The 26,080-nt window shown below is 39.5% G+C and overlaps 1 protein-coding gene across 1 annotated transcript in view; it reads left to right on the top strand.

Moving 5' to 3' along the window:
- Positions 1 to 501: 501 nt before the first annotated feature.
- PLEKHM1 (pleckstrin homology and RUN domain containing M1) overlaps positions 502 to 26,080 on the top strand; it is a 52,015-nt gene continuing 26,436 nt past the window's right edge. Inside the window, exon 1 of the mRNA XM_081343159.1 lies at positions 502 to 684. The gene's annotated coding sequence lies outside the window, so the exon portion shown is untranslated. The remainder of the gene's footprint in view (positions 685 to 26,080) is intronic.

The following is a 26,080-nucleotide window of genomic DNA, read 5'->3' as shown; positions in this document are numbered from 1 at the left end:
CAAGGGGAGATAATCTAAATGGTAGCGAGGAATAGGCTAATTTCTTGCTATAATTTGCCTTTTTAAAAAAGACTGGTCGATGCAAGGCTCATTTTAGTATAAGCGTACGTCTGCGAAAAGCAGCGACGGAGAGCGGCGAATCACAACGGCATTTCCCCCCTCTCTCGTCTTAGCAATAGATACTGGAAGGCAAACACGCTGCTTCGGTACTGAAGGTAATAGGCGCAATTGATAATCGTGAAATTTCGTAGTCATCGCTACCTTCTTGCGTCCAACGAATCTAAAAAAGGAGGAAGCAGAAGGGTGTTATTGCCTAATCACATTGATTCAATTTCTCCTCTTGAAGCTGCCATTCTCGAGTGGGAGACAAACGGCTATTGAAACTTAGTTCACTCTAAACTTTTTCCATTTTCGAAGCTCTAAGCGGCACGATGACGTATGAGGTACGCTTGCGCCGAATGCGGCCGCTGTTTCAGCTCACTTCCGGGTTTCCCAGTGGAGTTTCGTTGGGGTCGCGCCGCGGAGCTGGTGACATTCGTTCCCCCTCAGAAGCCCCGCCCCCTAGAGGGGGAACGAGTCGGTAGTGAGCTTCTTGGGGAAAGAAGGCGAAGTGGAGTTGAAGGAACGCAGGCGAGAAAGATTTGGTGAGGAAAACTGGGAAGTTGCGGGAAAGAAGGCTACAAGGTAGGTTGTAGAAGAGAAACGTTGCTAGGGAGAAGATTGTTTTTCCCTCTGGCCCGAAATATAGCAGTTACGCTTTAAAGGAGAAAACAGATCAGAGTCGGGATAGCTCTCTATTAGTTCATTAGCGCGGTGCCATTTACATTGCTGAGATCATTGCTGAAAGAGATCCCTCAGAAAAGCGTTAAATTTATATATACATATTGCCCTCTACTTACAACCGTTTGTTTAGTGTCTTTTTGTCTTCTCAAAATTACAATGGCACTGAAAAAAGCAACATATGACCCGTTTTCATATTTACAACTATCATAGCATCCCTGTCACATGATCAAAATTCAGATGCTTGGTAACTGGCATGTATTTATGATGATTGTAGTGTCCTGGAATCATGCAATCACATTTTATCACCTTCTGACAAGCAAAGTCAATGGAGAAGCCAGATTGACTCAAAAACCGGATTTAACAACTGTGGCAAGAAATTATGTAAAATGGGGCAAAACTCATCTAACAACTGCCTTGCTTCGCAAAAGAAATTGTGGTCGTGACTACCTGAATCATGCCCATTGCAAGTTTGCTCACAAAAATGATTACCTTTAAGAACACCTCTTGCCATTTAACAGTTTCAACAAAAATAGTTATGTTAATTCACTCTTCTACCAGAGTACCTCCCAGTTGTGTAGACATACTAATTCCACATCTCAGTGTACCCACTATAGCTGTGTTGCAGGGAAGCTTTAATAATATGCCTTTTAATAAGCATTTGTGTGGTTCTAGGAGTCACTTTTACATTTTTTTTATTGGCAGTTTAGCAGATATGCAACCAAAATTATTACAATTCTCCTTGTAAGTAGACCCAAAGCATCATATTTCTCTTCTCTGACTCTGCTAAAAGCATTACTTAACCAGATAACTGGGATCACTGTAAGATTATATTAAAAGGAAATATGGGAACAATATCATATTTAATTAATAAGTAAATTGTTCTTCTTATCCTGTTATGAAGTTTGCTTGATTGTACATGTGAAGCTCTTACTTATTCAGCATTTATTTGTAAGTTTGTATGTCTTTTACTCCTTTTGCAATTTTGTATGTGTGTATATGTGTGTGGGTGTGTGTATACAGACACGTATATGTATGTGTATGTATATACACACACACATACACTCTTCTGTTTGATATCCTTGTTTATTGAAATAATAGTTTATAATCATTTTATTAAAGATTATAATTACAATAATTAATAATACTAGTTTATGACCATAATTGAATGTTAAAAGATGGAAATTCCAATGATTCTTAGCAAGGGTCATGTTGAGAAGTGAAATCCAGTTGAAGATTGATACATTAGTTTATTATAATCTGTTGAACGTTGAGAGCTGAGAATTGTATTATGACTTAAACTTTTGTAGGCTACAGCCATAAGAGTTGATTTACAATTAACTAGGTTGTCATATTTGCATGTTAGTCTTCTATCTATCTCAAGCAATCTTACAGGGCAATTCTCCTTCATTGGGATGCTAAGAAATACCAAATCAGACCAAAGAGAAGACAAGGTAGAAAGATCCAAGTGACTGTGTTTGCACAACTTTCTTGCCAACCATGTACAATCCAGCCCATATACAATCCAGCCTATATGTTTAGTTTATATAATCCCATTTATATCCCGCCCTTCTCTGAAGACTCAGGGTGGCTTGCAATCTAAAGCACAATGTGCTTAGTAATAGCCTTCATTCTATGTATATACCTGCTTATTAGGGCTTTCGCCCCCCCCAAGCGGCATTTTTTACAAAGTCAGCTTATTGCCCCCAACAATCCGGGTCCTCATTTTACCTATCTTGGAAGGATGGAAGGCTGAGTCAACTTTGAGCCTGGTGGGATGCGAACCTGCACTAATTGCCGGCAGCTGGTGTTACTTAAGGAGGCATTAACCCACTGCTCCACCAAGGCTCTTAGGTTAGGGAGGAGTGTGTAATGCAAACTCAGAAAGTAAACTAATAGTAAATCATTATTCAATTAACAATATGCCCATTGTGCAGTATTTCTTTCATGCTGGGTTAATCATTACAATTAATAGTAATATCACATAGACTTATACTGCTTCACAATGCTTTATAGCCCTCTCTAAGAGGTTTACAGAGACAGTATATTGCCCCCAGCAAGCTGGGTCCTCATTTTACCTACCTCAGAAGGATGGAAGGCTGAGTCAATCTTGGTGGCCTGCGGTTAGCAAAAGTAGCCTGCAGTACTGCAATCTAACCACTGGGCCACCACGGCTCTTAAATATTCTTTAAGTATTATTAGTTTTTTGCTTTTTTATTTTTTTAAAAAAGGTCTTTCCATTGGAAGGAAAATTTTGATCCACTCAAGAACTAATGAAAATATTCTTCCCTATTTCATTCATGGCATTTCTCATTTCTAAGATGATCAGATCTGGGCAGCAAAGAAACATGGAAAACTCTTATGTTGTGCTGTCATTGTCATCTCAGTTCTAGTCTGATAGCTCCCCATTCTTTTTCTGAGTTGGAAACAGTAGGGACTATGACATTTGTACTGAGGTTAGGAGGGGAGAACACATTTCCAATTTCCATCTCCTGATCCATGGCTCCTAAGGCATATTTAGAGGCGATAACATTATAAACATAATCAACATTGTATGAATTGAATGAATAGTTGATTGATAGCTGTAAAATTTTTAACAGGAAATAAAAGAAAAAAAACATAGCTGAAGTACTCTTGTATCCTAGCAAGTTTCATCTTTCTTAGGAGGAAAAAGATTCTTTGAAAATAATGCTTACAATTGCAGTTACAGAAAGCAAAAGAAAAATATCATTTCTGTCAGGCTTAGCTGTTGAACAGTTTAGTGTAGTGGTAAGGTGCTGGCCTAGAAACCAGGAAACTGGGAGTTCTAGGCCTCCCTTATCCATGAAAGCCAGGTTAGTGACATTGGGCCAGTTGCTTTTTTTCAGCCCAATTCACTTTACAGGATTGTTGTTTTGGGGAAAATAGGAGGCAAGAGAATTACCGTAGGTATGCTTGCTACCTTGAGTTCTTTGTTAAAAGTTGGAATGTTTTTCCAATTTCCAGAAATTTCTTTGTGGTCTCCTATCCAATAGTTGTTATGACTAAGATGGTCAAGGCAAGGCAGGCCTCTAGAGAGTCCTTTATTGGTCTCAGTAACTGTTGAACAAATGGCCCTCCAATGATCGATAAGGCTCCACCCCATGCTACTCTGAAGCCAGCCACCCTCAGCACAGCCCTACATTACCAAGCAGGTCCACAAGACAAAGTCCAGGCATAAGACAAATGGCAGTCCTCAGGGCAAAGACAAAATAAAAGGTAAAAACAGTTCTGAAGGCAAAAGGGCAAAAAGCAGTCCATAAGATAAGGGGAAGGTACAAGACAAGCAGCAGTCCACAAAGCTATGCAAAACAAAAGTCAAGAGTCAAAGCCAGGGGAGTGTAATCCAAAACAAACAATTGTTCCTGGCAAGGACTAACACCCTATGACTTCTTAAATCAGTCCACACCAGGTGTTCCTTGTGAGAAGGTATGGGGTGACCTTTTCCCGAGTAGCCTTGCAGCTCTTCTCTGTGCTTGCCTATGCTCTGCTCTCCGTGCCCTTGGATCAGAGGCAGCTGTTCCTCATCAGAAGGGATATATTGCCTATCAACACCACTGCCTGTCAACAACGATCCCTTCCTGTGTCTGTGAAGGCAGGTAGCTCTCCATCTGCTTGACCCCCTCCCCCAATGCCTGAGGGCCCTGGGACAGCATCATCCTTGGCCCCTGGCCTCTTCACACATGCCTAGGGAGATGGGCTTTCTACATCACAGTCCCGGTTTCAATTCACATATAGAACAGAGCTGGAAGGGACCTTGGAGGTCTTCTAGCCTTGGAGGTCTTCTAGCTCAAGCAGGAGAACCTATATCATCTCAGACAAGTGACTGTCTAGCCTCTTTTTAAAAATCTCCAGTGATGGAGCACCCACGATTTCTGGGGACAAACTATTCCACTGGTTAATTGTTTTCACTGTCAGGAAGTTTCTCCTTAATTCCAGGTTGCTTCTGTCTTTGATCAGTTTCTAACTGTTGTTTCTTGTCCTTCCCTTTGGTGCTTTGGTGAATAACGTGACCCCTCTTCTTTGTGGCAGCCCCTCAAATATTGGAATACTGCTATCATGTCTCTCCTATTTCTTCTTTTCTTTAGACTAGCCAAACCCAAATCCTGCAGCCGTTTTTCATAAGTTTTAGTGTCCAGACCTTAGATCATCTTAGTTGCTCTTCTCTGAATTTTTTCCCAAACTCTCAACATCTGTGATATGATTATCAAAATTGGCTGCAGTATTCCAGGTGTGGTCTTACTAGGGTTTTATAAAGCGGTACTAATACCTTAGGGACGCGGTAACTCAGTGGGTTAGGACGCTGAGCTTGTCGACCAGAAGGTTGGCAGTTTGGTGGGTTGAATCCCGAGTGCCGCGTAACAGAGTGAGCCCCTGTTACTTGTCCCAGCTTCTGCCAACCTAGCAGTTCTAAAGCACGTAAAAATGCAAGTAGAAAAATAGGGACCACTACGGTGGGAAGGTAACAGCGCTCCGTGTGCCTTTGGTGTCTAGTCATGCCAGCCACATGACCACGGAGACGTCCTCAGACAAGCACTGACTCTTCGGCTTTGAAACGGAGATGAGCACCGGCCCCTAGAGTTGGAAACGACTAGCACGCATGTGCGGGGGAACCTTTACCTTACTAATACCTTGCGTGATCTTGATTCTATGCCTCTGTTTTGTACAGGATTGTATTAGCTTGTTTGGCTGCTGCTGCACACTGCTGGTTCATGGTTAAGTGATCGTCCACTAGGACTCCAAGGACTCTTCAAGAGTTACTATTTTTAAGCCAGGTCTTGCCAAAGCTGTACTTGTGCCTTTGATTTTTCCTACCTAAATGTAAACTCTGCTTTTCTCCACATTGAAACTCATTTTGTTGGATAGGGCCCATTGTCCAACTTTGTCAAGATCTTTTTGTATCCTGAGTTTGTCTTCTGGGATGTTGGCTACTCCTGCCAGTTTCGTGTCCTCTGCAAATTTATGAGTTTCCCTTCAATTCACTCATCTAAGTCATTGATGAAGATATTGAAGAGTACTGGGCCTAAGACTGAACTTTGTGGTACCCTACTGCTTACTTCTCTCAATGTGGATGTAGTGTCATTGAGGACTATTCGTTAGGTATGGTTTGCCAGCCAGCTACAGATCCATCTGGTGGTGATGTTGTCTATTCCACCTTTTTCTAGCTTACCTTTTTCTAGGAGAGGTTGTAGTTTATTTTATCAAATGCTTTACTGAAGTTTAAGTATACTACATCCACAGTATTTCATTGGTCTATTAGTTTAGTCACTTTGTCGAAGAATGAAATAAGATTGGTTTGGCATTATCTGTTTTTAACAAACTCATGCTGGTTACTAGTTATAACTTTGTTTGCTTCTAGCTATTTGCAGATCTGTTTTCTGACTATCTTTTCTAGGATCTTCCCAGGTATTGATATTAAACTGATTGGTCTGTAGTTTCCTGGGTCCGTTTCCCCCCACTTTCCTGAAGATGGGAACCACATTGATCCTTTTCCAATCCTCAGGTACCGTATTTTTCAGACCATAAGAAGCAACCCAGTTTTTAGAGCAGGAAAACAAGAAAAAAAATATTCTGAACCAAATAGTACCGGTATACTAAAATATTTATTATAATAAAGCAAAATACGGTAATGTTTAACAGTGTAAACTCAACAGTGGTGTTAAGAACCATCATCACTTCCATTAACAAATGAGGAAAGATTTAGAGGCTCAAGCACTTCTCTAGTTTTCTGGAAACCCTAAAAACTCATCATCACTAGTGTCAGAATTTATGAAGCTCTGTTGCTCACAATCACTTATATCACTTTCTTCGTTATCTTCATATATAATATTATCTTCAGTTCCATCTAAGACATTGCTAATGCCACATTTTTTGAATGATCGTGCAACGATTTCCTCCTTCACTGACTGCCATGACGTTTTAACCCATTCACAAACTTGAGTGATAGTGGGCCTCTTCATTCATCCAGTAGGAGTCAGATCATGCTTCCCAGCAGCCATCCGTTTGTTCCACTCTTCTCTCATAAAGACTTTAAATGGTTTGTTGATTAAAACGTCGAGAGGTTGCAACTGGCTGGTAAGATCCCCAGGAATTACAGCTAGATGAGTCTTCACCTCTTTAAATCTGTTTTTTGTTGTTTCACTAATATGTGCTCTGAACTGGTCAAGCACTAAGAAAGCAGATTTTTTCAGAAGTCCTCCAGGACATTTGGACCACACTTTTTCAATCCATATTTTCATTCCATTTTATCCATCCTTCCTTTTTCATGAACATGCACAACAACTCCTTGTGGAATAACATCTTTTGGAAAGGGTTTCCTTTTGAAAATTAGCATCGGTGGCAATTTGGTGCCCTCAGCACAGCAGGACAACACAGCAGTGTAATGTGTTTTCTCATGTCTTGAGGTTTTCACAGTTATTGTTTTGGTACCTTTAAGATCAACCGTCTTATTAGATGGCACATCAAAGGTTAGCGGGACTTCATCCATATTCCCAATTTGGTCCATTGGAAAATCATTTTTTTTCCTAGCATAAATTACAAATTTATGAAAAGACAGAATCTTTCTGAGTGGGATTTCTCAGCGCAACTCAGCTGATCCCAGGCTCCTGCCCGGCTCACTAGCTTGCGGAAAAGAGGCTGCTTGCTAAATGAGCTGGGCAGCAGCCTGGGATCAGTGTTTCTGAGTGGGATATTTGGTAGACAGATACACAAGGTCCCCCACCGTAGGGGTGCCGAAAGACAACCCTCAAAGGAGAAGCGTTTATTCACGTGCACAGCAAACCAAAGCGGGAACACAAGTCCGGCACGGCCGCCGGAAACAACCGGGAGCCTGCCTCGTTGCCTGCAAGTCCTTCTTGCGCAGGCGCAATGCCCAGAACCGGTCGGGGTCCTGCCTCGTTGCCTGCATGTCCTTCTTGCGCAGGCGTGGCGTCCGGAGGTGACCAGAAGCTCCCAAAACAGTCTGACGCGGTCAAGGCTGCCGGAGACAACCGGGAGACTGTAGGCAGTCCGGGTGGGTCAGGCGAAGCGGCCGCAGCCAGGCTGAGGGGTCCTGAGGGGCCAGCTGGAATGGAGACAGCTCCTGGGCAAGGTACGCCACCTAGTGCCACCACCCCCTGGTAAATGTCGGGCCTGCGGGGCTCGACACACTGCCCCCCCCTACCAGGGCTCCACCTGGAAGAAAAGAAGCAAGCAATAAGTAGCTCTGAACTGTTTAGAGCTCGTCTTCAAAAGAATGGGGATATGTTAGCCCATTTGAACTTCATGAAGACAACTCTGCAACAGCTACACAAGAAGGAACTGATTTTTTTCAGAGCTGCATCAGGTTTATATCATCCTGTCCTCCTTAGACGACAGTTATGATGCATACGTATCTTCTTTGGAAGTCCTGTCCAAAGATGAGATGACATTGCCAGGGATAACCGGAAGATTGCTGGAAGAGTCCAGAAGAACGCGTGACAGAGACCAGCAGAGAGAGCCACAACCACAAGAGGAGCAGCAATCTACTACTGCTTATACCTCAACACAATGCATTTGTTGAAAGACATGGGCAAATGTTACAAGCCATGATAAGGACTATGTTAACGGATTCTGGCTTAACAGATAGACTGTGGGGGGAGGCAGAAAAATGTGCAAACCATGTCCTTAATGTAGTGGTGAATTCTTCTACCAGTAACATACCATACACGCTACGGCATGGTAGAAAACCAAACCTGGATTACCTGCACACGTTTGGCACCCCAGCATGGGTCCACATTCCTGCTCAACTCAGGAATAAAGGCCAACACAGGGCAAGGCAATTGTTTTTTGTGGGATATGAATCTAACCATAAATCTTATCGTTTTTGGGAACAAGGCACCACTAATATATATTGTAGTGCAAGTGCCAAATTCCTAGAGCACGTTGGTTGGGATAGATTAGAGCAAGAAACTGTTAATACTGATCCTCTTGTATTTGAGGACTCCTCTGATAATATTACCAGAAGTGATAAAACATCTTCTGTACCTGTAAAAGATGAAGATGCGATAGGGGAGATAAAGGAGGAAGCAGAGGAGACATCAATACAAAGCTCTGTACTACCTAGGCGTTCAACGCGCATCAGATGTCCACCTGATCGCTATGAAGCCAGTATAATATGCCAAGTTGGCTTAGAGCCTTCTAATTATGATGAAATTAGATTGTATCCTGAAAAGGAACAGAAAGCATGGAAGGCTGCGATGAATAGGGAGTTAAAGTCTTTGCAGGATCTAAAGGTCTACGAAAAAGCAAAACTGCCACTTGGTGAGCATGCAATAGGTTGCAAATGGATTTACAAGATAAAGAAGGGTGTAGATGGGACTGTTACCCATAAGGCATGTTTGGTTGCACAAGGCTTTGCTCAAACCACCGAAGACTATGATGAGGTGTTTTCACCCAGTCTGAGGGCAGCTACTTTAAGAGCAGCTTTGGTATGGGCAGCTAAAAACCAGTATACAGTAAACCATGTAGATGTGGAAACTGCATACCTACATGCTCCATTACAACACACCATTTATTTAAAAACACCACCAGGATTGACCAATGATACAGACAATGATTGTTGGAAGCTAAAGAAAAGCCTCTATGGGTTAAAACAGTCTGGTTATGAATGGTATAAGTGTATAGTCAATGAATTGAGTGCAATAGATTTTGTAGCCAGTAATGCTGATCCATGTTTGTTTAGGAGAAAACATAATGGAGTATTATCTTTACTTTTACTGTTTACTGATGATATTGCAATAATAACAAAAACTGAGCAAGAAGCACAAAATATTATTTTAAGTTTACAGAAAAAAATTACAATTAGAAACATTGGAGAAATAAGCCACTATTTGGGGTTAGATATTGTGAAGACAAATAGAGTTTCAAGGTTTCACAAGTCAGCAAAATAACTCAGTTGTTAAGGAGATATATCATGGAGCTTTGTAAACCAGCAAAAACTCCGATGGCTCTGGATTTCAAGGACACTAATGTTGAAAGTCCTGTTTTTGATAAAACTATATACCAATCTTTAATAGGTAGTCTTATGTATGTGAGTAATTGGACTAGACCAGACATTTCTTACAGTGTCAACCAATTAGCCAGGTACAATAATGAACCAACTATGAGACACTGGCAAGCGGCTAAATGGGTATTGAGATATTTGAAGCAGTCTATTCACTACTCGTTATATTTAGAGCCAAATTGTGAGTTAATTCTTACAGCATATGCATGCAGATGCAAGTTTTACCTCTGATACAAGCACTTGTAAATCAACTTCAGACTATAATGTTGGGTGATTCTATAATTGGATGGAAATCCATCAGGCAGAAGCACATAAGCCTGTCTACTATGGAAGCTGAATTTTCATGTTTATCAGTGTTATGTATGGAACTACTGGTGTATAAACAATTATTGTTGGACATGGGCTTAACTGTAAAAGATCCATTTATTGAATATGAGGACAATCAAGCTGCGATAAAGCTGGCAAACAATGCTGCTGTCAGAACAAGATCCAAACCTACAGATCTTCGTTACTTAAATGTAAGACAATTTGTCAAAGACAAACTAATACAACTAGAATATTGTTCAACCAATATGAATATCGCAGATCATTTCACTAAGGTTCAAAGTGCTGTTAAACACAAGGCTAGTTGTGAAAAGATTGGCCTAAGATTATAAGAAGATATATTTTTTCCTACCCAAAGGGGAGAATGTTAGGCATATGGTGATAGCCTACATCAGGGGTCTTCAAACTTGGCCCTTTTATGACTCATGGACTTCAACTCCCAGAATTCCTCAGCTAGCATGTCTGGCTGAGGAATTCTGGGAGTTGAAGTCCATGAGTCATAAAAGGGCCGAGTTTGAAGACCACTGGCCTACATAGTTGGGTTGAAAAAATATAAACTATGATGTTGTGTCTTTAAGATGTTAATTGGCTGATGGGTGTGTAAGTGTTCTCATGGCCATAATAGGGAGCTAGGAACGTAGCTTCTTTCTGTCTGAACTCTCTGCTCTCGCTGTTTTTCACTGTTAGTTACTCTGATACTGCTATTGTTGGTTTACTACTGTGTTAAACCTGAACAACTGTGTTTTTGACCTCTGGACCGGTAAGAATACTTTGTATTTGGATTACTACTTGGACTGTTACTATTGTGTATGACCTGGACTGTTTATTTTTGACCATGCTTTGTTTTTCAACCACAAAGTCAAATATTTGTCTGTTTATCACAACTCAGTGTCTCTTGTGGTTACTGTGTGACTATTACTGCTCTCAGTACCCTTCATCGTCTGTGCAACATCTTGTAGTTCAAGGAGACCTCTGCACACTTACTGACAAAATGGACATAAAACATCATGCTTTCTACCACCCAAGTCTGATGATCTGCCCTTCCCAATAGGATACCACAGGAATAAATGTGACATGTTGCTTCTAGTAAATTAGCTATCTCTCTCCTGCCCTATCTGTTCTATTTGTCTAGAAATGCACTTTACAGATAAGTAGGTGCCTATGTCTAATACTCTGAAATACCTAAAGTCCTTTTCAGGCTTGAATAGGATACAGAAATATGTACTGTATAAGGAGGCTATATGCGGTACTCCTACTCCTGTATTCATACAATCTAATGTTTTATGCTGGATTATCTGAAAGACTTTCCCATCATTTAGGCTTTAGACGTAACTCTCAAACAAATGACAGTGGAAGACTAGGTTTGGGCAAATTCTTTGCATTATGTTGAGTCTCATATAAAAAAATATCTCTGAAATTTTTGTTGTTGTTAGCTGCGAAGTCGTGTCCAACCCATCGCAACCCCATGGACAATGTTCCTCCAGGCCTTCCTGTCCTCTACCATATTCTGGAGTCCATTTAAGCTCACGCCTACTGCTTCAGTGACTCCATCCAGCCACCTCATTCTCTGTCGTCCCCTTCTTTTATTGCCCTCAATTTTTCCCAGCATTAGGCTCTTCTCCAGTGAGTCCTTCCTTCTCATTAGGTGGAGTTTGAGTTTCAACTTCAGGATCTGGCCTTCTAAACAGCAGTCAGGGTTGATCTCCTCTAGGACTGACCAGTTTGATCGCCTTGCAGTCCAAGGGACTTGCAGGACTCTTCTCCAGCACCATAGTTCAAAGGTCTCAATTCTTTGGCGCTCAGCCTTTCTTATGGTCCAACTTTCACTGCCATACATTGCAACTGGGAAGACCATAGCCTTGACTATACGCACTTTTTTTATAGTAAGCTTTTTATTGTTTTTTTTCTCTACATATGTTAATTTTTCAATCAGCGTGTGATCTGGGTTCATAAAACGCTAGTACATAATCAAGTCCTACTCTTTGGTTCTCTCTTCTAACCATTTGTAGAATAAATTCCAGCTTTGGTAATATTCTGTTTCTTCTTTGTCTTTCAGCCTCATAGTTTGTCCATCTCAGCGCATTCCAGGTTTTTTTTAATTACTTCTTCCTCTGATGGTATTCGTTCATTCTTCCAACATTGCACATAGATTATTCTTGCTGCCATTATAATATGTAGAACCAAATATAAATTTTGCTTATTAATCTTTTCTGGTATTATACCTAACCAAAAAAATCAGGATTAAATACTACATGTTCTCCTAATATTTTTTCTAACCAAGCATGTATTTTTTTCCAATAGGCCTTTACTTTGTCACATGTCCACCAGATATGATAGTACGTACCTGAATTATGTTTACATTTCCAACATTTATCTGACACATTTTTAAACATTTTTGCTAATCTTGCTGGTGGCAAGTGCCATCTATAAAACATTTTATGTAAATTTTCTTTATACGCAGTTGACATTGTCAATTTATAATTACTCTCCCATAATTTTTGCCATTTTTCTAATTCTATATTATGACCAAAGTTTTTCACCCATCTTGTCATTGTCTCTTTAGTTTGTTCACTTTCCATCTCTAAACTTAACAAAAAATTATACATTTTCTTAATTAGTTTCTCATCAGAAGTTAACAATATCTTATCAAATACAATTTGTTCTTTATAAAATCCGAACAGTTTCACATCTTTTTCATATCTATTTTGTATTTGTAAGAATGCCCACCATGACATGTTGATGCCCTGATTTTCCAGCTCTTGTTTCGATTTTAATGTCCCATCAGTATTCAAAATATCTCTATATTCCCAAGTTTTTTCAAAATCTAACAAATTTGGATGTGAGAAAGCTTCCGTCATTGATAACCGCCCTGGAATTTTTACATATATTTTAGTTCTAATTTTTTCCCATACTGTTATCAAAGCATTTCTAATACAGTGATTTTGAAAATACTTATGAATTTTGTTTTTCCCGTACCATAAAAAAGCGTGCCACCCCAATTGTAAGTCATGTCCCTCCAAATATAACAACCTTTTATTCCTAAGCATCATCCATTCTTTCACCCATGTTAATACAGATGCTTGATAATACAAAGCCCACTTGGGTAGACCAAAGCCTCCATTTTCCTTAGCCATCTATATTCTAGCTTTCTTTCCTTGCCATACAAATTTCAAAATTAATGAATTCAATTCTTGGAATAATTTTTTCCCAAGTTTTCTCGGAATTGTTTGAAATAAGAATAAAATCTTAGGCAATATATTCATTTTAACTGTAGCAATTCTTCCTGTTGTTGTTGTTGTTAGTTGCGAAGTCGTGTCTGACCCATCGCGACCCTATGGACAATGTTCCTCCAGGTCTTCCTGTCCTCTACCATCTTCTGGAGTCCATTTAAGCTCACGCCTACTGCTTCAGTGACTCCATCCAGCCACCTCATTCTCTGTCGTCCCTTTCTTCTATTGCCCTCAATCTTTCCCAGCATTAGACTTTTCTCCAGTGAGTCCTTCCTTCTCATTAGGTGGCCAAAGTATTTGAGTTTTAGCTTCAGGATCTGGCCTTCTAAAGAGCAGTCAAGGTTGATCTCCTCTAGGACTGACCGGTTTGATCGCCTTGCAGTCCAAGGGACTTGCAGGAGTCTTCTCCAGCACCATAGTTCAAAGGCTTCAATTCTTTGGCGCTCAGCCTTTCTTATGGTCCAGCTTTCACTGCCATACATTGCAACTGGGAAGACCATAGCCTTGGCTATACGCACTTTTGTTGACAGGGTGATGTCTCTGCTTTTTAGTGTGCTGTCTAGATTTGCCATGACTTTCCTCCCAAGGAGCAAGCGTCTTTTAATTTCTTGGCTACAGTCCCCATCTGCAGTGATCTTGGAGCCCAGGAAAATAAAATCTGTCACTACCTCCATTTCTTCCCCATCTATTTGCCAGGAATTGAGAGGGCCAGATGCCATGATCTTGGTTTTCTTAATGTTGAGTTTCAACCCAAGTTTTGCACTCTCCTTCTTCACTCGCAACAAGAGGCTCTTTAGTTCCTCTTCACTTTCTGCCATTAGAGTGGTATCATCTGCATATCTTAGGTTGTTGATGTTTCTTCCGGCAATCTTAATTCCAACTTTTGATTCATCTAGCCCTGCCTTTCTCATGATGTGCTCTGCATATAAGTTAAATAGGCAGGGCAACAGTATACAGCCTTGCCGGACTCCTTTCCCAATTTTGAACCAATCAGTGGTTCCGTGTCCAGTTCTCACTGTTGCTTCTTGGCCCGCATATAGGTCTCTCAAGAGACAAATAAGATGGTCTGGTACACCCATCTCTTTAAGGACTTGCCACAGTTTGTTATGATCCACACAATCAAAGGCTTTAGCATAGTCAATGAAGCAGAAGTAGATGTTTTTCTGGAACTCTCTAGCTTTCTCCATGATCCAGCGTATGTTAGCAATTTGATCTCTAGTTCCTCTGCCTCTTCGAAATCCTGCCTGTACTTCTGGTAGTTCTCGGTCCACATACTGCTGGAGTCTAGCTTGTAGAATTTTAAGCATAACTTTACTAGCATGAGAAATGAGTGCAATCGTGCGATAGTTTGAACATTCTTTGGCACTGCCTTTCTTTGGAATTGGAATGTAAACTGAGCTTTTCCAATCCTGTGGCCACGGTTGAGTTTTCCAAATTTGCTGGCAAATTAACTGTAGCACTTTTACTGCATCGTCTTTTAAGATTTTGAATAGCTCAGCTGGAATACTGTCACCTCCACTAGCTTTGTTGTTGCTCAGCTTTTCTAAGGCCCACTTCACTTCACATTCTAGGATGTCTGGCTCGAGGTCAGTGACCACCTCATTGTGATTATCAGGGATGTTAAGCTCATTCTTGTATAGTTCTTCTGTGTAATTTTGCCACCTCTTCTTAATCTCTTCTGCTTCTGTTAGGTCCCTGCCATTTTGGTCTTTTATCATGCCCATTTTTGCATGAAACGCTCCTTTCATCTCTCCAATTTTCTTGAAAAGATCTCTGGTCCTCCCTATTCTATTGTTTTCTTCTATTTCTTTGCATTGTTCATTTAAGAAGGCATTCTTATCTCTTCTAGCTATTCTTTGGAATTCTGCATTTAATTGGGCATATCTTTCTTTTTCTCCCTTGCCTTTCGCTTCCCTCCTTTCCTCAGCTATTTGCAAAGCTTCCTCACAGCCATTTTGCTTTCTTGCATTTCTTTTTCTTTGGGATGGTTTTGGTTGCTACCTCTTGTACAATGTTGCGAACCTCTGTCCATAGTTCTTCAGGCACTCTGTCTATCAGATCTAATTCCTTAAATCTATTTGTCACCTCTACTGTATATTCAACAGGGATATGATTTAATTCATACCTGACTGGCCTAGCGCTTTTCCCTACTTTCTTTAATTTAAGCCTAAACTTTGCAACAAGAAGCTCATGGTCTGAGCCACAGTCAGCTCCTGGTCTTGTTTTTACTGACTGTATAGAGCTTCTCCATCTTTGGCTGCAGAGCATATAGTCAATCTGATTTCTGTGTTGACCGTCTGGTGATGTCCATGTGTAAAGCCGTCTCTTGGGTTGTTGGAAAAGAGTGTTTGCTATGACCATCGTATTCTCTTGACAAAATTCTATCATCCTGTGCCCTGCTTCATTTTGTACTCCAAGGCCAAACTTGCCTGTTATTCCAGTTATCTTTTGGCTTCCTACTTTAGCATTCCAATCCCCCATGATGATAAGGACATCATTTTTGGGTGTTAGTTCTATAAGGTGCTGTAGAGCTTCATAGAACTGGTCAATTTCATTCTCTTCAGCACCGGTGGTTGGGGCATAGACTTGGACTACTGTGATATTGAATGGTTTGCCTTGGATTCGAACTGAGATCATTCTGTCATTTTGAGGATTGTATCCTAGTATTGCTTTTCCTACTTTTTTATTGACTATGAAGGCTACTCCATTTCTTCTGAGGGATTCTTGCCCGCAGTATACCTGATGGTCATCTGAATTAAATTCACCCATTCCTGTCCATTTTAGTTCGCTAATACCTAAGATTTCGATGTTCAGTCTTGTCATCTCTTGTTTGACCACGTCCAGCTTTCCTTGATTCATGGATCTTACATTCCAGGTTCCTATGGAGAAAAAATCTTTACAGCATCGGACTTTCCTTTCACCAGCAGACATATCCACAGCTGAGCATCCTTTCGGCTTTGGCCCAGTCGCTACATTCTTTCTGGCGCTACTAGTACTAGCCCTCTGCTCTTCCCCAGTAGCATATTGGACGCCTTCCGACCTGAGGGGCTCATCTTCCAGCGTCATATCGTTTTTCCTTTTGGTAGTGTCCATAGGGTTTTCATGGCAAAGATACTGGAGTGGGTTGCCATTTCCTTCTCCAGTGGATCACGTTTTGTCAGAACTCTCTGCTATGACCTTTCCGTCTTGGGTGGCCCTGCACGGCATAGCTCATAGCTTCATTGAATTACGCAAGCCCCTTTGCCACGACAAGGCAGTAATGCATGAAGGGGATTCTTTCTAGTAATGACAATTGTAAATTCTTCCACTTTTCCAAGTCTAGCTTTATTTGTTTCAATAGCCTTATATAATTGTCTTCTTTTATTGTTGAGCATTTGGCCGATAAATATATACCCAAATATTTAACCTTTTTCACTATCTGTACCTCTGTTGCTTCTGACAGTCGGCTTTTTTGCTTATCTGTAAGATTCTTAACTATTATCTTAATTTTTTCTTTATTTATTTTTAGTCCCGCTATTTCTCCATATTGTTCCATCTTCCCCCACAATTTTGGGAACATCTCCAAGGGTTTTACAAAATAAATACTAAATCATCAGCAAATGCTTGTAGCTTATATGTTTCACCCTTTATCCCCAACCCTCTAATTTCTGTATCTTGTCTTATATTTCGATTTAAAACTTCCAAAATGAAAATGAATAACAGAGGGGATAAAGGGCATCCTTGTGCCTTTCCTTATTTCAAAGCTCTCAGTACAATTTCCATTCACAATCACTTTGGCTGTTTTATATATTGTTTTTACCATGTTTATAAAATTCTGTACAAAGTCCATTATTTATAATTGATGAATCATAAATTGCCATGAAAGATTATTAAATGCCTTTTGAGCGTCTAAGAATATTAATGCCATTTGTTTCCAGGGATGTAGCTCATAGTATTCTAATACATCTATTATCACTCTTAAGTTATTTTTAATTTGTCTCTTTGGTAAAAAGCCATTTTGATCTGGGTGTTTAAATTCAACTAAACATTTTTTCAATCTCTCTGCCATTATTGAAGTAAAAATTTTATAATCCACATTGAGCAATGAGATAGGTTTATAGTTCTTAATCTGGGTCAAATCCGAATCTTCTTTTGGTATTAAAGTAATATTTGCTTCAATCCATGTCATTGGCATTTTAGCTTCTAATAAAAGTCCATTACAAATGTCCTTCAACAGTTTGCTTAATATCTCTTGTAAGTTCTTATATAACTCTTCCAGAAGTCCATCTGGACCTGGTGTTTTCCCATTTTTTGTCTCTTTATGGCCTCTGTTATTTCCATCATTGTAACCCCTTCGTTTAACATATTTTTTTACTGAAAAGTTTTACAAAAAATTTAATAATAACCTCCCTCCCCATCAACCCTCCCCTCTTCCCCCCCCCCGGACTTCCCAAAGCAGAATACAGGGTATTTCATATAGCAATCTTTTGCAAACATATGCTAAATATCTATTAACAAATCTTCCACCCTTTAACTCCCTTATAACAAAACTGAAGTAATTATAATAACACTTCCATAATTGTAAAAATTATTCATATGCTATTTGAAACTTTTTAGTCCCATATTTGTTCTGAATATAATCAATCCATCTTTTCCATGCAGAAAATTTCCTAGGTATTTTTGACTAATTCGACGAACTTCACCCTTTGACCACCAGGGGTTTAGAGACTTCGGGGAAGTTTGCCTGTTGGCCAGCATGGTTAGGGACTTCAGGGAAATTCACACTTTGACCACTAGGGGCACTCTACATGTGCCTGAGGACAAGCCTTTTACTTGCTGAGCAGCCACTGGGATGCTGCTTGACCACTAGAGGTCGCTGTTTGGATGCAAGTCTGTTATTGTCTCTAGCTTGAATTTGGACGCAAAGTGAGGCAAATGTTCCTTCTTATGACCACTAGTCGTGAGCCGGACTGGAACTCTCGAGGGACTTCCTGTCCGTATTAAGAGGACCAACCGTAGGCTATAAAACTGTGTCTGACGAAGGTTAATTTGCTCTTTGTTCCTTGTTTGTAGCTAGAGTACGATAAATGTCTCTGAAATCTTTGGAAGATTACTTTCTTCCAAGTATTTTACAGTTTTCTCTCTTGAAGTCTCCTCCTTATCATACAGTTCCTTATAGAATTTTTTAACTATTTTCTTTATTTCCTCATTTTTATATTGTAAGTAACCTTTCCCATCGAGTAAATTATGTATCTTTTTCCCCCTGTTTTTTAAGTTTATAAGCTAACCATCTTCCCGGCTTTTTGGCATTTACAAAATATTTTTGTTTTGCTCTTTTTATCTGCTCTGCCACTTTTTCTGAATCTAACAAATTTAATTTATGTTTTATTATGTCCATTTATCTTTTTAAAGTCTTTTTTGTGGATTCCTTTGCAATTCTAATTCTAACTTTCCAAATTCTTCTTTTAATAATACATATTGCTGTTTTCTCTGTTTATTTTTCCTTGCCATATACATTATAGCTATACCTCTAAAGTACGCTTTAGCTGTATCCCATACATTTTGCGCTGTTTTATCTTCTTTTTTATTTTCTTTGAAGAAGAATTCCATTTCTTTTTTTGTTAACTCTATAAATTCTTTTTCTTTTAATATGGATTGATTTAAAATCCATCTTGGCCTTTTCTGTTTTCCTTTTCAGGTCATTTTCAAAGGATTATGATCTGCCCATATGCCTGTTTCTATTTCAATGTCCTGAACGTTCATTCTCACGTCAGCTGTCATCCAAATCATATCAATCCTTGGCCAAGATTTTTGGCTATTTGAATAAATAGTATATTGCAATTTTTATGGATTAACTATCCTCCAAACATCTTGAATTCCAATTTCCTCCCCTATATCAAAAACTGTCTTAGGTAATCTTCCACTTTTCCCAGTTTTGTTACTTTTATAGTCAATTTTTCCATCTATTATTGCATTGAAATCTCCTAGTAGGCAAATATTTTGATACTCCATTTCTATTATTTTTCTATGTAAGTTTTTGTAAAAATTTTCTTGATTATTATTCTGTGCATAAATAGCCACTAATAATATTTGCTTTTGATGCAGATAAATTTCTACCATTAAAATTCTTCATCTGAAGATATTATTTTAGAATCTATTGTCTCTTTAATGTATATAGTGACATATTTTTTGTTGCGCTGATGCATAATAAAGTTTCCCAGTTTTTGAATATTCCAATAATTTGTGATGTTCTTTTATATGCGTTTCTTGCAAACAGATTATATCCAAATTCAATTTCCGTAATTTTCTAAAAATCTTATTTCTTTTAATTGGGGAATTCAGTCCATTTATGTTTACTGAGAAGATTCCATTTTCTTTCTCCATTTCCATTTATTTATATTTTGGTCTAGTAGAGCTAGTAGTCCTTTCTTCTCTGGAAAGTCCTTCATCCTCGCCCTTTTGGTTGTCTTCCTCTCTCTGTTCTTCTGTTTGTGCAGTTGCTCCTTGGGTCCTCTCTTCTGTTTGTTTCTGTTCATTACTCTTCCCTTGGCTTAGTTTCACTCCTTCATCTAAGATTGACCTGTTCTTCACTTCAAAATCTTCTGCTTTCCAAATTGAGTCCAGTCTATATCTTGTATTGTTCCAGTTTATTAAGATGCCTTCTGGCAACAGCCATCTGAAATTTATACCATTAGCAATCAGCTTCGTGGTCAAAAAGTGATAGTGTCTTTGTGTATGTTGGGTATCTGCTTTAAAACCACAATTTCCTTATTTTTATATTGTATTGGTTCATCTCTAACTTTCCGTAGTACTTCATCTCTTGTTGTCTTCTTTGTAAACCGTACATGTACTTCTCTTGGCAGTTTATTTCTTCTTGCGTAGCTTGAATTGATGTGAATTATGTCATCTACCTCTAGCTGAATTTCTCCTCGATCTGCCTTCAGAGCCTCCTCCAAGATGTCAATAATCACCTCTGCTATGTTTTCTTCTTTATCCTCAGGGATATTTTGAAATCTTAAATAATGTTCCACTTTTTCCATCTCTAAAGTCTTGATTGCATTCTTAAATTTTTCATTTTCTTCTAGTAACATTTCTATCTTTTTATCATTCTCATCTGTTTTTTCTTCAATTTTGTGTATTTTCTGTTGATTTTTTATTAACATTTGATTCTGAGCTTCAAATTTTCCCTTTATATCCAAAATTTCTTCATTTAGTTTCTCCAATTTACTTTGTGTCCTCCTGTGATTTTCCTGCATTTCCAGGTGGTTTTTTTCCAATGTCTCTTGATTTTTTAACATAAGCTCTTGAAGAAATTTTAATGAAATCTGTGTTTCACTTTGAGCAGTGCTTATCTTTTCACGTTGCAACATTGCTTCAATAGATCCCTGTGTTGTAGGACTGGATTGTCCTACTGAGGGTGCAGAAGAAGTTTTCTTCATAAGCCTAGTAATATTTGATGAAGTCATTTTACAGCTTACAATCTAAAGCCAAAAAAACATCTGTTTAGATTTAGCCAAATTCAATAAAAGTAGCTTTGAATCTCAATCTCATAGCAAGGCACTCTTATCATTTGCAGGTGTCATTTGTCAAGGTTACTTAAGTCCACAACAATTTTTTCAATTCTCACAATATTATCAAAAAATTCATTCTTCTTTCGCCACTAGATGTCCTCCTTGGCTTATTTATCAGTGTCAAATATTTTTAACAAAGAGTCTCTCCCCCTCTTTATAATTACTCACCGCTTTTGACTTTAATCCTTTTGGGGGGTCTTTACTTTTCAGCCCTTTCCCATCAACATCTACATGAAACCGCTGGGTGAGATCATTCGCAGCTTTGGAGTAGGGTACCATCAGTATGCTGATGACACCCAGCTTTTTATCTCAACTCCAAACAATATCAGTGATGCCCTAGACGTGATGTCCCGCTGCCTGAAAGCGGTCCGGGAATGGATGGGGAGAAACAGGCTTCAACTGAACCCGGACAAGACTGAATGGCTGTACGTACCGGCAAGCCAGGATATTCAGAACGTCCCATTGCTTAACATCGGGGACAAGTTACTACCCCCTGTTGATAGGGCCCGCAACCTGGGTGTCCTCCTAGACTCGCAGCTCTCCCTGGAAGACCACATAGGAGCTGTGACCAAGGGGGCCTTCTCCCGGGTTCGACTAGTTCGCCAACTACGGCCTTATCTGGACCTGGATTCCTTACGTACAGTCACCCATGCCCTTGTGACCTCTCGCCTAGACTATTATAACGCTCTCTACATGGGGCTGCCCTTGAGATCCACTCGGAAGCTTCAACTGGTGCAAAGTGCAGCGGCACGGACACTCTTGGGAGCCTCCCGATACTCCCATATCACACCTCTCCTCCGTGCGCTGCACTGGCTTCCGGTTGCCTTCCGTGTGAAGTTCAAGGTGCTAACAATGACATACAAAGCCCTACATGGCATGGGTCCGGACTACCTACGGGAGCACCTTCTGCCAATGTCAGCACCCCACCGTCCTGTGCGCTCCCACAGAGAGGGCCTCCTCAGGGTGCCACCGCTCAAGGAATGTCGGCTGGTGGCCCCCAGGGGGAGGGCATTCTCAGTGGCTGCGCCAGCCCTCTGGAACAGCTTACCAACCGAAATCTGGATGGCCCCCGACCTCCGTACCTTCCGACGCGACTTAAAAACTTTCCTGTTCCAGCAGTCCGGCCTGGCATGACAGCGTTAATTGGGGTCCCAGTTTGTTTTCACTATTGTTTTTTATTATTTTTATTGTTCAATCTGTATACATTCCTTCCTCTGTACACCGCCCCGAGTCCCTCGGGAGAAGGGCGGTTTATAAAAACTAATAAATAAATAAATAAATAAATAAATAAATAAATAATCCTCAAGGAGAAGGAAAGAGAAAATCTTGCTCACCCAGCTTCAGCATGCAGTTGAAATTCCGCTGATTTTAGTCCTTTTCCTTCCTGCTGGAGACGACTATGGCTACTAGATCTTGGTAGCCTTTTCCTTCGTTTTTCCAGAGGGTCCTACAGTTTGCTCCAATCGGGTGCCCCCTGATCTGAGCTCCTGAAGTATCCCTCCTCCTTCATTGCCCCTCCAGGGCAACTTTCCGACCCTTTAAGGGTCACTAGATGAAGAAAAACCAAGCTGGAAAGCTGAGCACCAGCTTTTCCCAGTTGTCCCAATGGCTGCCAAACAGGAAGTCAAACTATACTCACTTTTGTTGACAGGGTGATGTCTCTGCTTTTTAGTGTGCTGTCTAGATTTGCCATGGCTTTCCTCCCCAGGAGCAAGCGTCTTTTAATGTCTTGGCTACAGTCCCCATCTGCGGTGATCTTGGAGCCCAGGAAAATAAAATCTGTCACTACCTCCATTTCTTCTCCATCTATTTGCCAGGAATTGAGAGGGCCAGATGCCATGATCTTGGTTTTCTTAATGTTTAGTTTCAACCCAAGTTTTGCACTGTCCTTCTTCACCCGCAACAAGAGGCTCTTTAGTTCTTCTTCACTTTCTGCCATTAGAGTGGTATCATCTGCTTATCTTAGGTTGTTGATGTTTCTTCCGGCAATCTTAATTCCAACTTTTGATTCATCTAGCCCTGCCTTTCTCATGATGTGCTCTGCATATAAGTTAAATAGGCAGGGCGACAGTATACAGCCTTGCCGGACTCCTTTCCCAATTTTGAACCAATCAGTGGTTCCATGTCCAGTTGTTGACCCTCATATAGGTTTCTCAAGAGACAAATAAGATGGTCTGGTACTCCCATCTCTTTAAGAACTTGCCACATTTTGTTGTGATCCACACAATCAAATGCTTTAGCATAGTCAATGAAGCAGAAGTAGATGTTTTTCTGGAACTCCCTAGCTTTCTCCATGATCCAGCTTATGTTGGCAATTTGATCTCTAGTTCCTGTGCCTCTTTGAAATCCTGCCTGTACTTCTGGTAGTTCTCGATCCACATACTGCTGGAGTCTAGCTTGTAGGATTTCAAGCATAACTTTACTAGCATGAGAAATGAGTGCAATGGTGTGATAATTTGAACATTCTTTGGCACTGCTTTACTTTCTTGCTATCATTGCCTCTCAGTAAAAGTTCCTTTTAAGACAATGCCTGTTTCAAGAGTTCTGCTTTCTTGGGGGATTAGTTGAAGCAGGAGCTTACAACTTCCTTTTAAAATGACTGCTGCACAGTAAGGGTTTCTTCTTCCATTTACCAACGATATCTTGATTTCACTTCCAGAGATTCTAATTCTCTGGAAGCGATTGAAGTCACTTGGCATATACATCTTCATTTTCTAAACATGCCTGAGTATTAACTTTCACTTTTTGGATTTATTTTATTTTGCTTTTTGTTTTAAAAGATGATTAGTAGTTGAATGCTGATTTATTTCAACCCCTTGCTGGATTCTAATTGCTTTTTCTCTTTTTTACTTTTTGATATATTATTCTAGATAACTTCTGTCCCTTCCGTATGGAAGCACGATAGCATTTGGGTGGGTGAAGAGCTCTCAGAATCTCACCACTAGATTCCCTATTTTTTGAATTTGTAAAATATCTGGAATTTATTTTTATTGAATTTTTCTTATAACCTCCTTATAACTGAAATATATAGAGAAAAACATATCTTGTCTGTTCTTGTTCCCTGATCAAGTTAAAATAGCTAAAGAGTGGCTGAAAACTAAGAAAGGCGAGTAGGAGAATAGTTAGCCTTTAGCTGAATTTCTCTTTAAAAAACTGGATGAGACCATAATCTTTTTGCAAAAAATGTTAAGGAACAGAACTTTGGATAAAGACACACAGAAGGACTTTGATCCAGTTCCAGATCAAAGAGATATTTTTGCAGCTGGAGAACTAACAGAATGGATTTCATCTGTTGTTCCAAAGTTCAGGTCTATATGTTTCTACTACAATATCCAGTCTCTGACTGAAAAGGGAAGTGATAAATTCCTTCCTTCTATGAAGACTGAGGGAGACTGGATGGATTTATTACAGTTAATTGGTAACTATTCTATTTGGATTTTGATCAGAAGATAGACTTATTCTGGCGACTATCTATTATATTTAATTAAACAACAACTGATAAGATATAATATTAAGAAACAAACATGGATCCTTATAACTTTAAGGATGACTTGGGATAGATAAGATACCGTAGTAAACTTTCTACGAGTGGAATACAATAAAATTTTAGTAACAGAGAGTTTTGAAACTTTAATTTTGTTTTGTTTTGGTATTATTATTCTTTCTGTTAACTACTTTGTACTAATATAACATTTAGAAGACAGAATAATCTGCAAATAGATTTAGTAGTTTAACATTTTTGGGAAGGCCTATCTCACAAAGGGTGGGAACTAATGTTGTAGTAATGTAGATGAGTATTCAACTAGAGGGGATAATATGTCTATGTATTGTTTTGATGCACCTTTTTAAAATGTTTTGATTGTTTTTGTTTTTTGTCTTGTTTTTTTTCTTCTTTTGTTTTCTGTGGGATTTTTTCCCTTTGGGGTTTTCTATTTTGTATTTTAACCTTGTCTTGAATAAAATAAAAATATAGATTAAAAAGAAAAAGAAAAGATTTCTTAATCTCTTCCCCATCATCATAAAGGTCAAGCTCAACATCTGATAAATTTCACCTTTCAGCATATTAAATCACAAATTAAAATGCAAGAAGGCAGCTTCAGTCAGATGATGGGGAAAAGCTTTGTCATCATGTTATGTGGAACAATACAATCATGCCTGGGAGATAACATTTCCAGGACCTCGGTTAGTCACTGAGTGATTTGGCTTTATTGTTTAAAAGTTTTCTGTCTGGAAATGCTGACAGGGTATCATCTGCTCTCATCTAAAGAGAGCTGGTCCACAGGAGGAGGAACTGGACCATCTTTTGAGATGGTACTAATTTTGAGATATGACTAGCAGGTACAGCTAATGCTGTTTTATAGTCTGTGAGATTAAGGTAAGTGGAATGGTGTTACGACTAGTGGTCATGCCAGAATCTATGCTTGCAGTACAAGATCTACAGGTCTGATTGTATTCACTTTGTACATTTGGATGCAGTTTTGCCTGTCATGATTTGGACTATTTTATTTTTAAAGATAAAAATGATTCCAGTTGGAAAGTTTCTGCTTTTAAATCAGAGGGTTATATCAGATAAGCGTAAGCATCTTTATACTCTCATGTACTGGTTTTAATCTAACTGTTCAGAAAGACAGATGTTGAGCCGGGTGGCATTATGTCTCCCACCCAATCCCATCAAGCATTATTATTAGTGTCCATTGAGATAGAGTATATATTTGTTATTGTGTTGGTTCCAGCGAGCTAGGGTTCTATTATAGTGAGAGCTTGCACTGCTTTCAACTTTAATATTTGTGTGTCATACAGCTCTTCAGCAAGATTCTTTCTGCTCCCCCTCCCCATTCCCCAGTAGTTTTTCTTTCAATGTCTGCTTACATTTCCAACAGTCCTTGGAGTTGTTCATGCTGGCACTTTGCCTGGTGTTTTTCAGAATTCTGTTATGAGAAGCATAAGACAACATTAAGCAATTCCAGATCTGTCAATACATTCAGCAGTTCACAGACTCCAAGTGTATCAAGCAGCATATGCTTTCATCCCTTTCACATGTAAACATTTAAGAGAGCCTCCACATGTTCCTGGAGTTTGTAGATAGGACCTAAGTACATCCTGAAAACAAGCTTGTTATGTGTGGTAATATCTGTGAAATAATGCAGGAAAGGTGC

This window comes from Vipera berus (genome assembly GCF_964194415.1).
Source record: "Vipera berus genome assembly, chromosome: Z".
Classification (NCBI taxonomy): Eukaryota; Metazoa; Chordata; class Lepidosauria; order Squamata; family Viperidae; genus Vipera; species Vipera berus.
The sequence above is the reverse complement of the archived record's forward strand: the minus strand, read 5'-3'. Positions and strand labels throughout refer to the sequence as shown.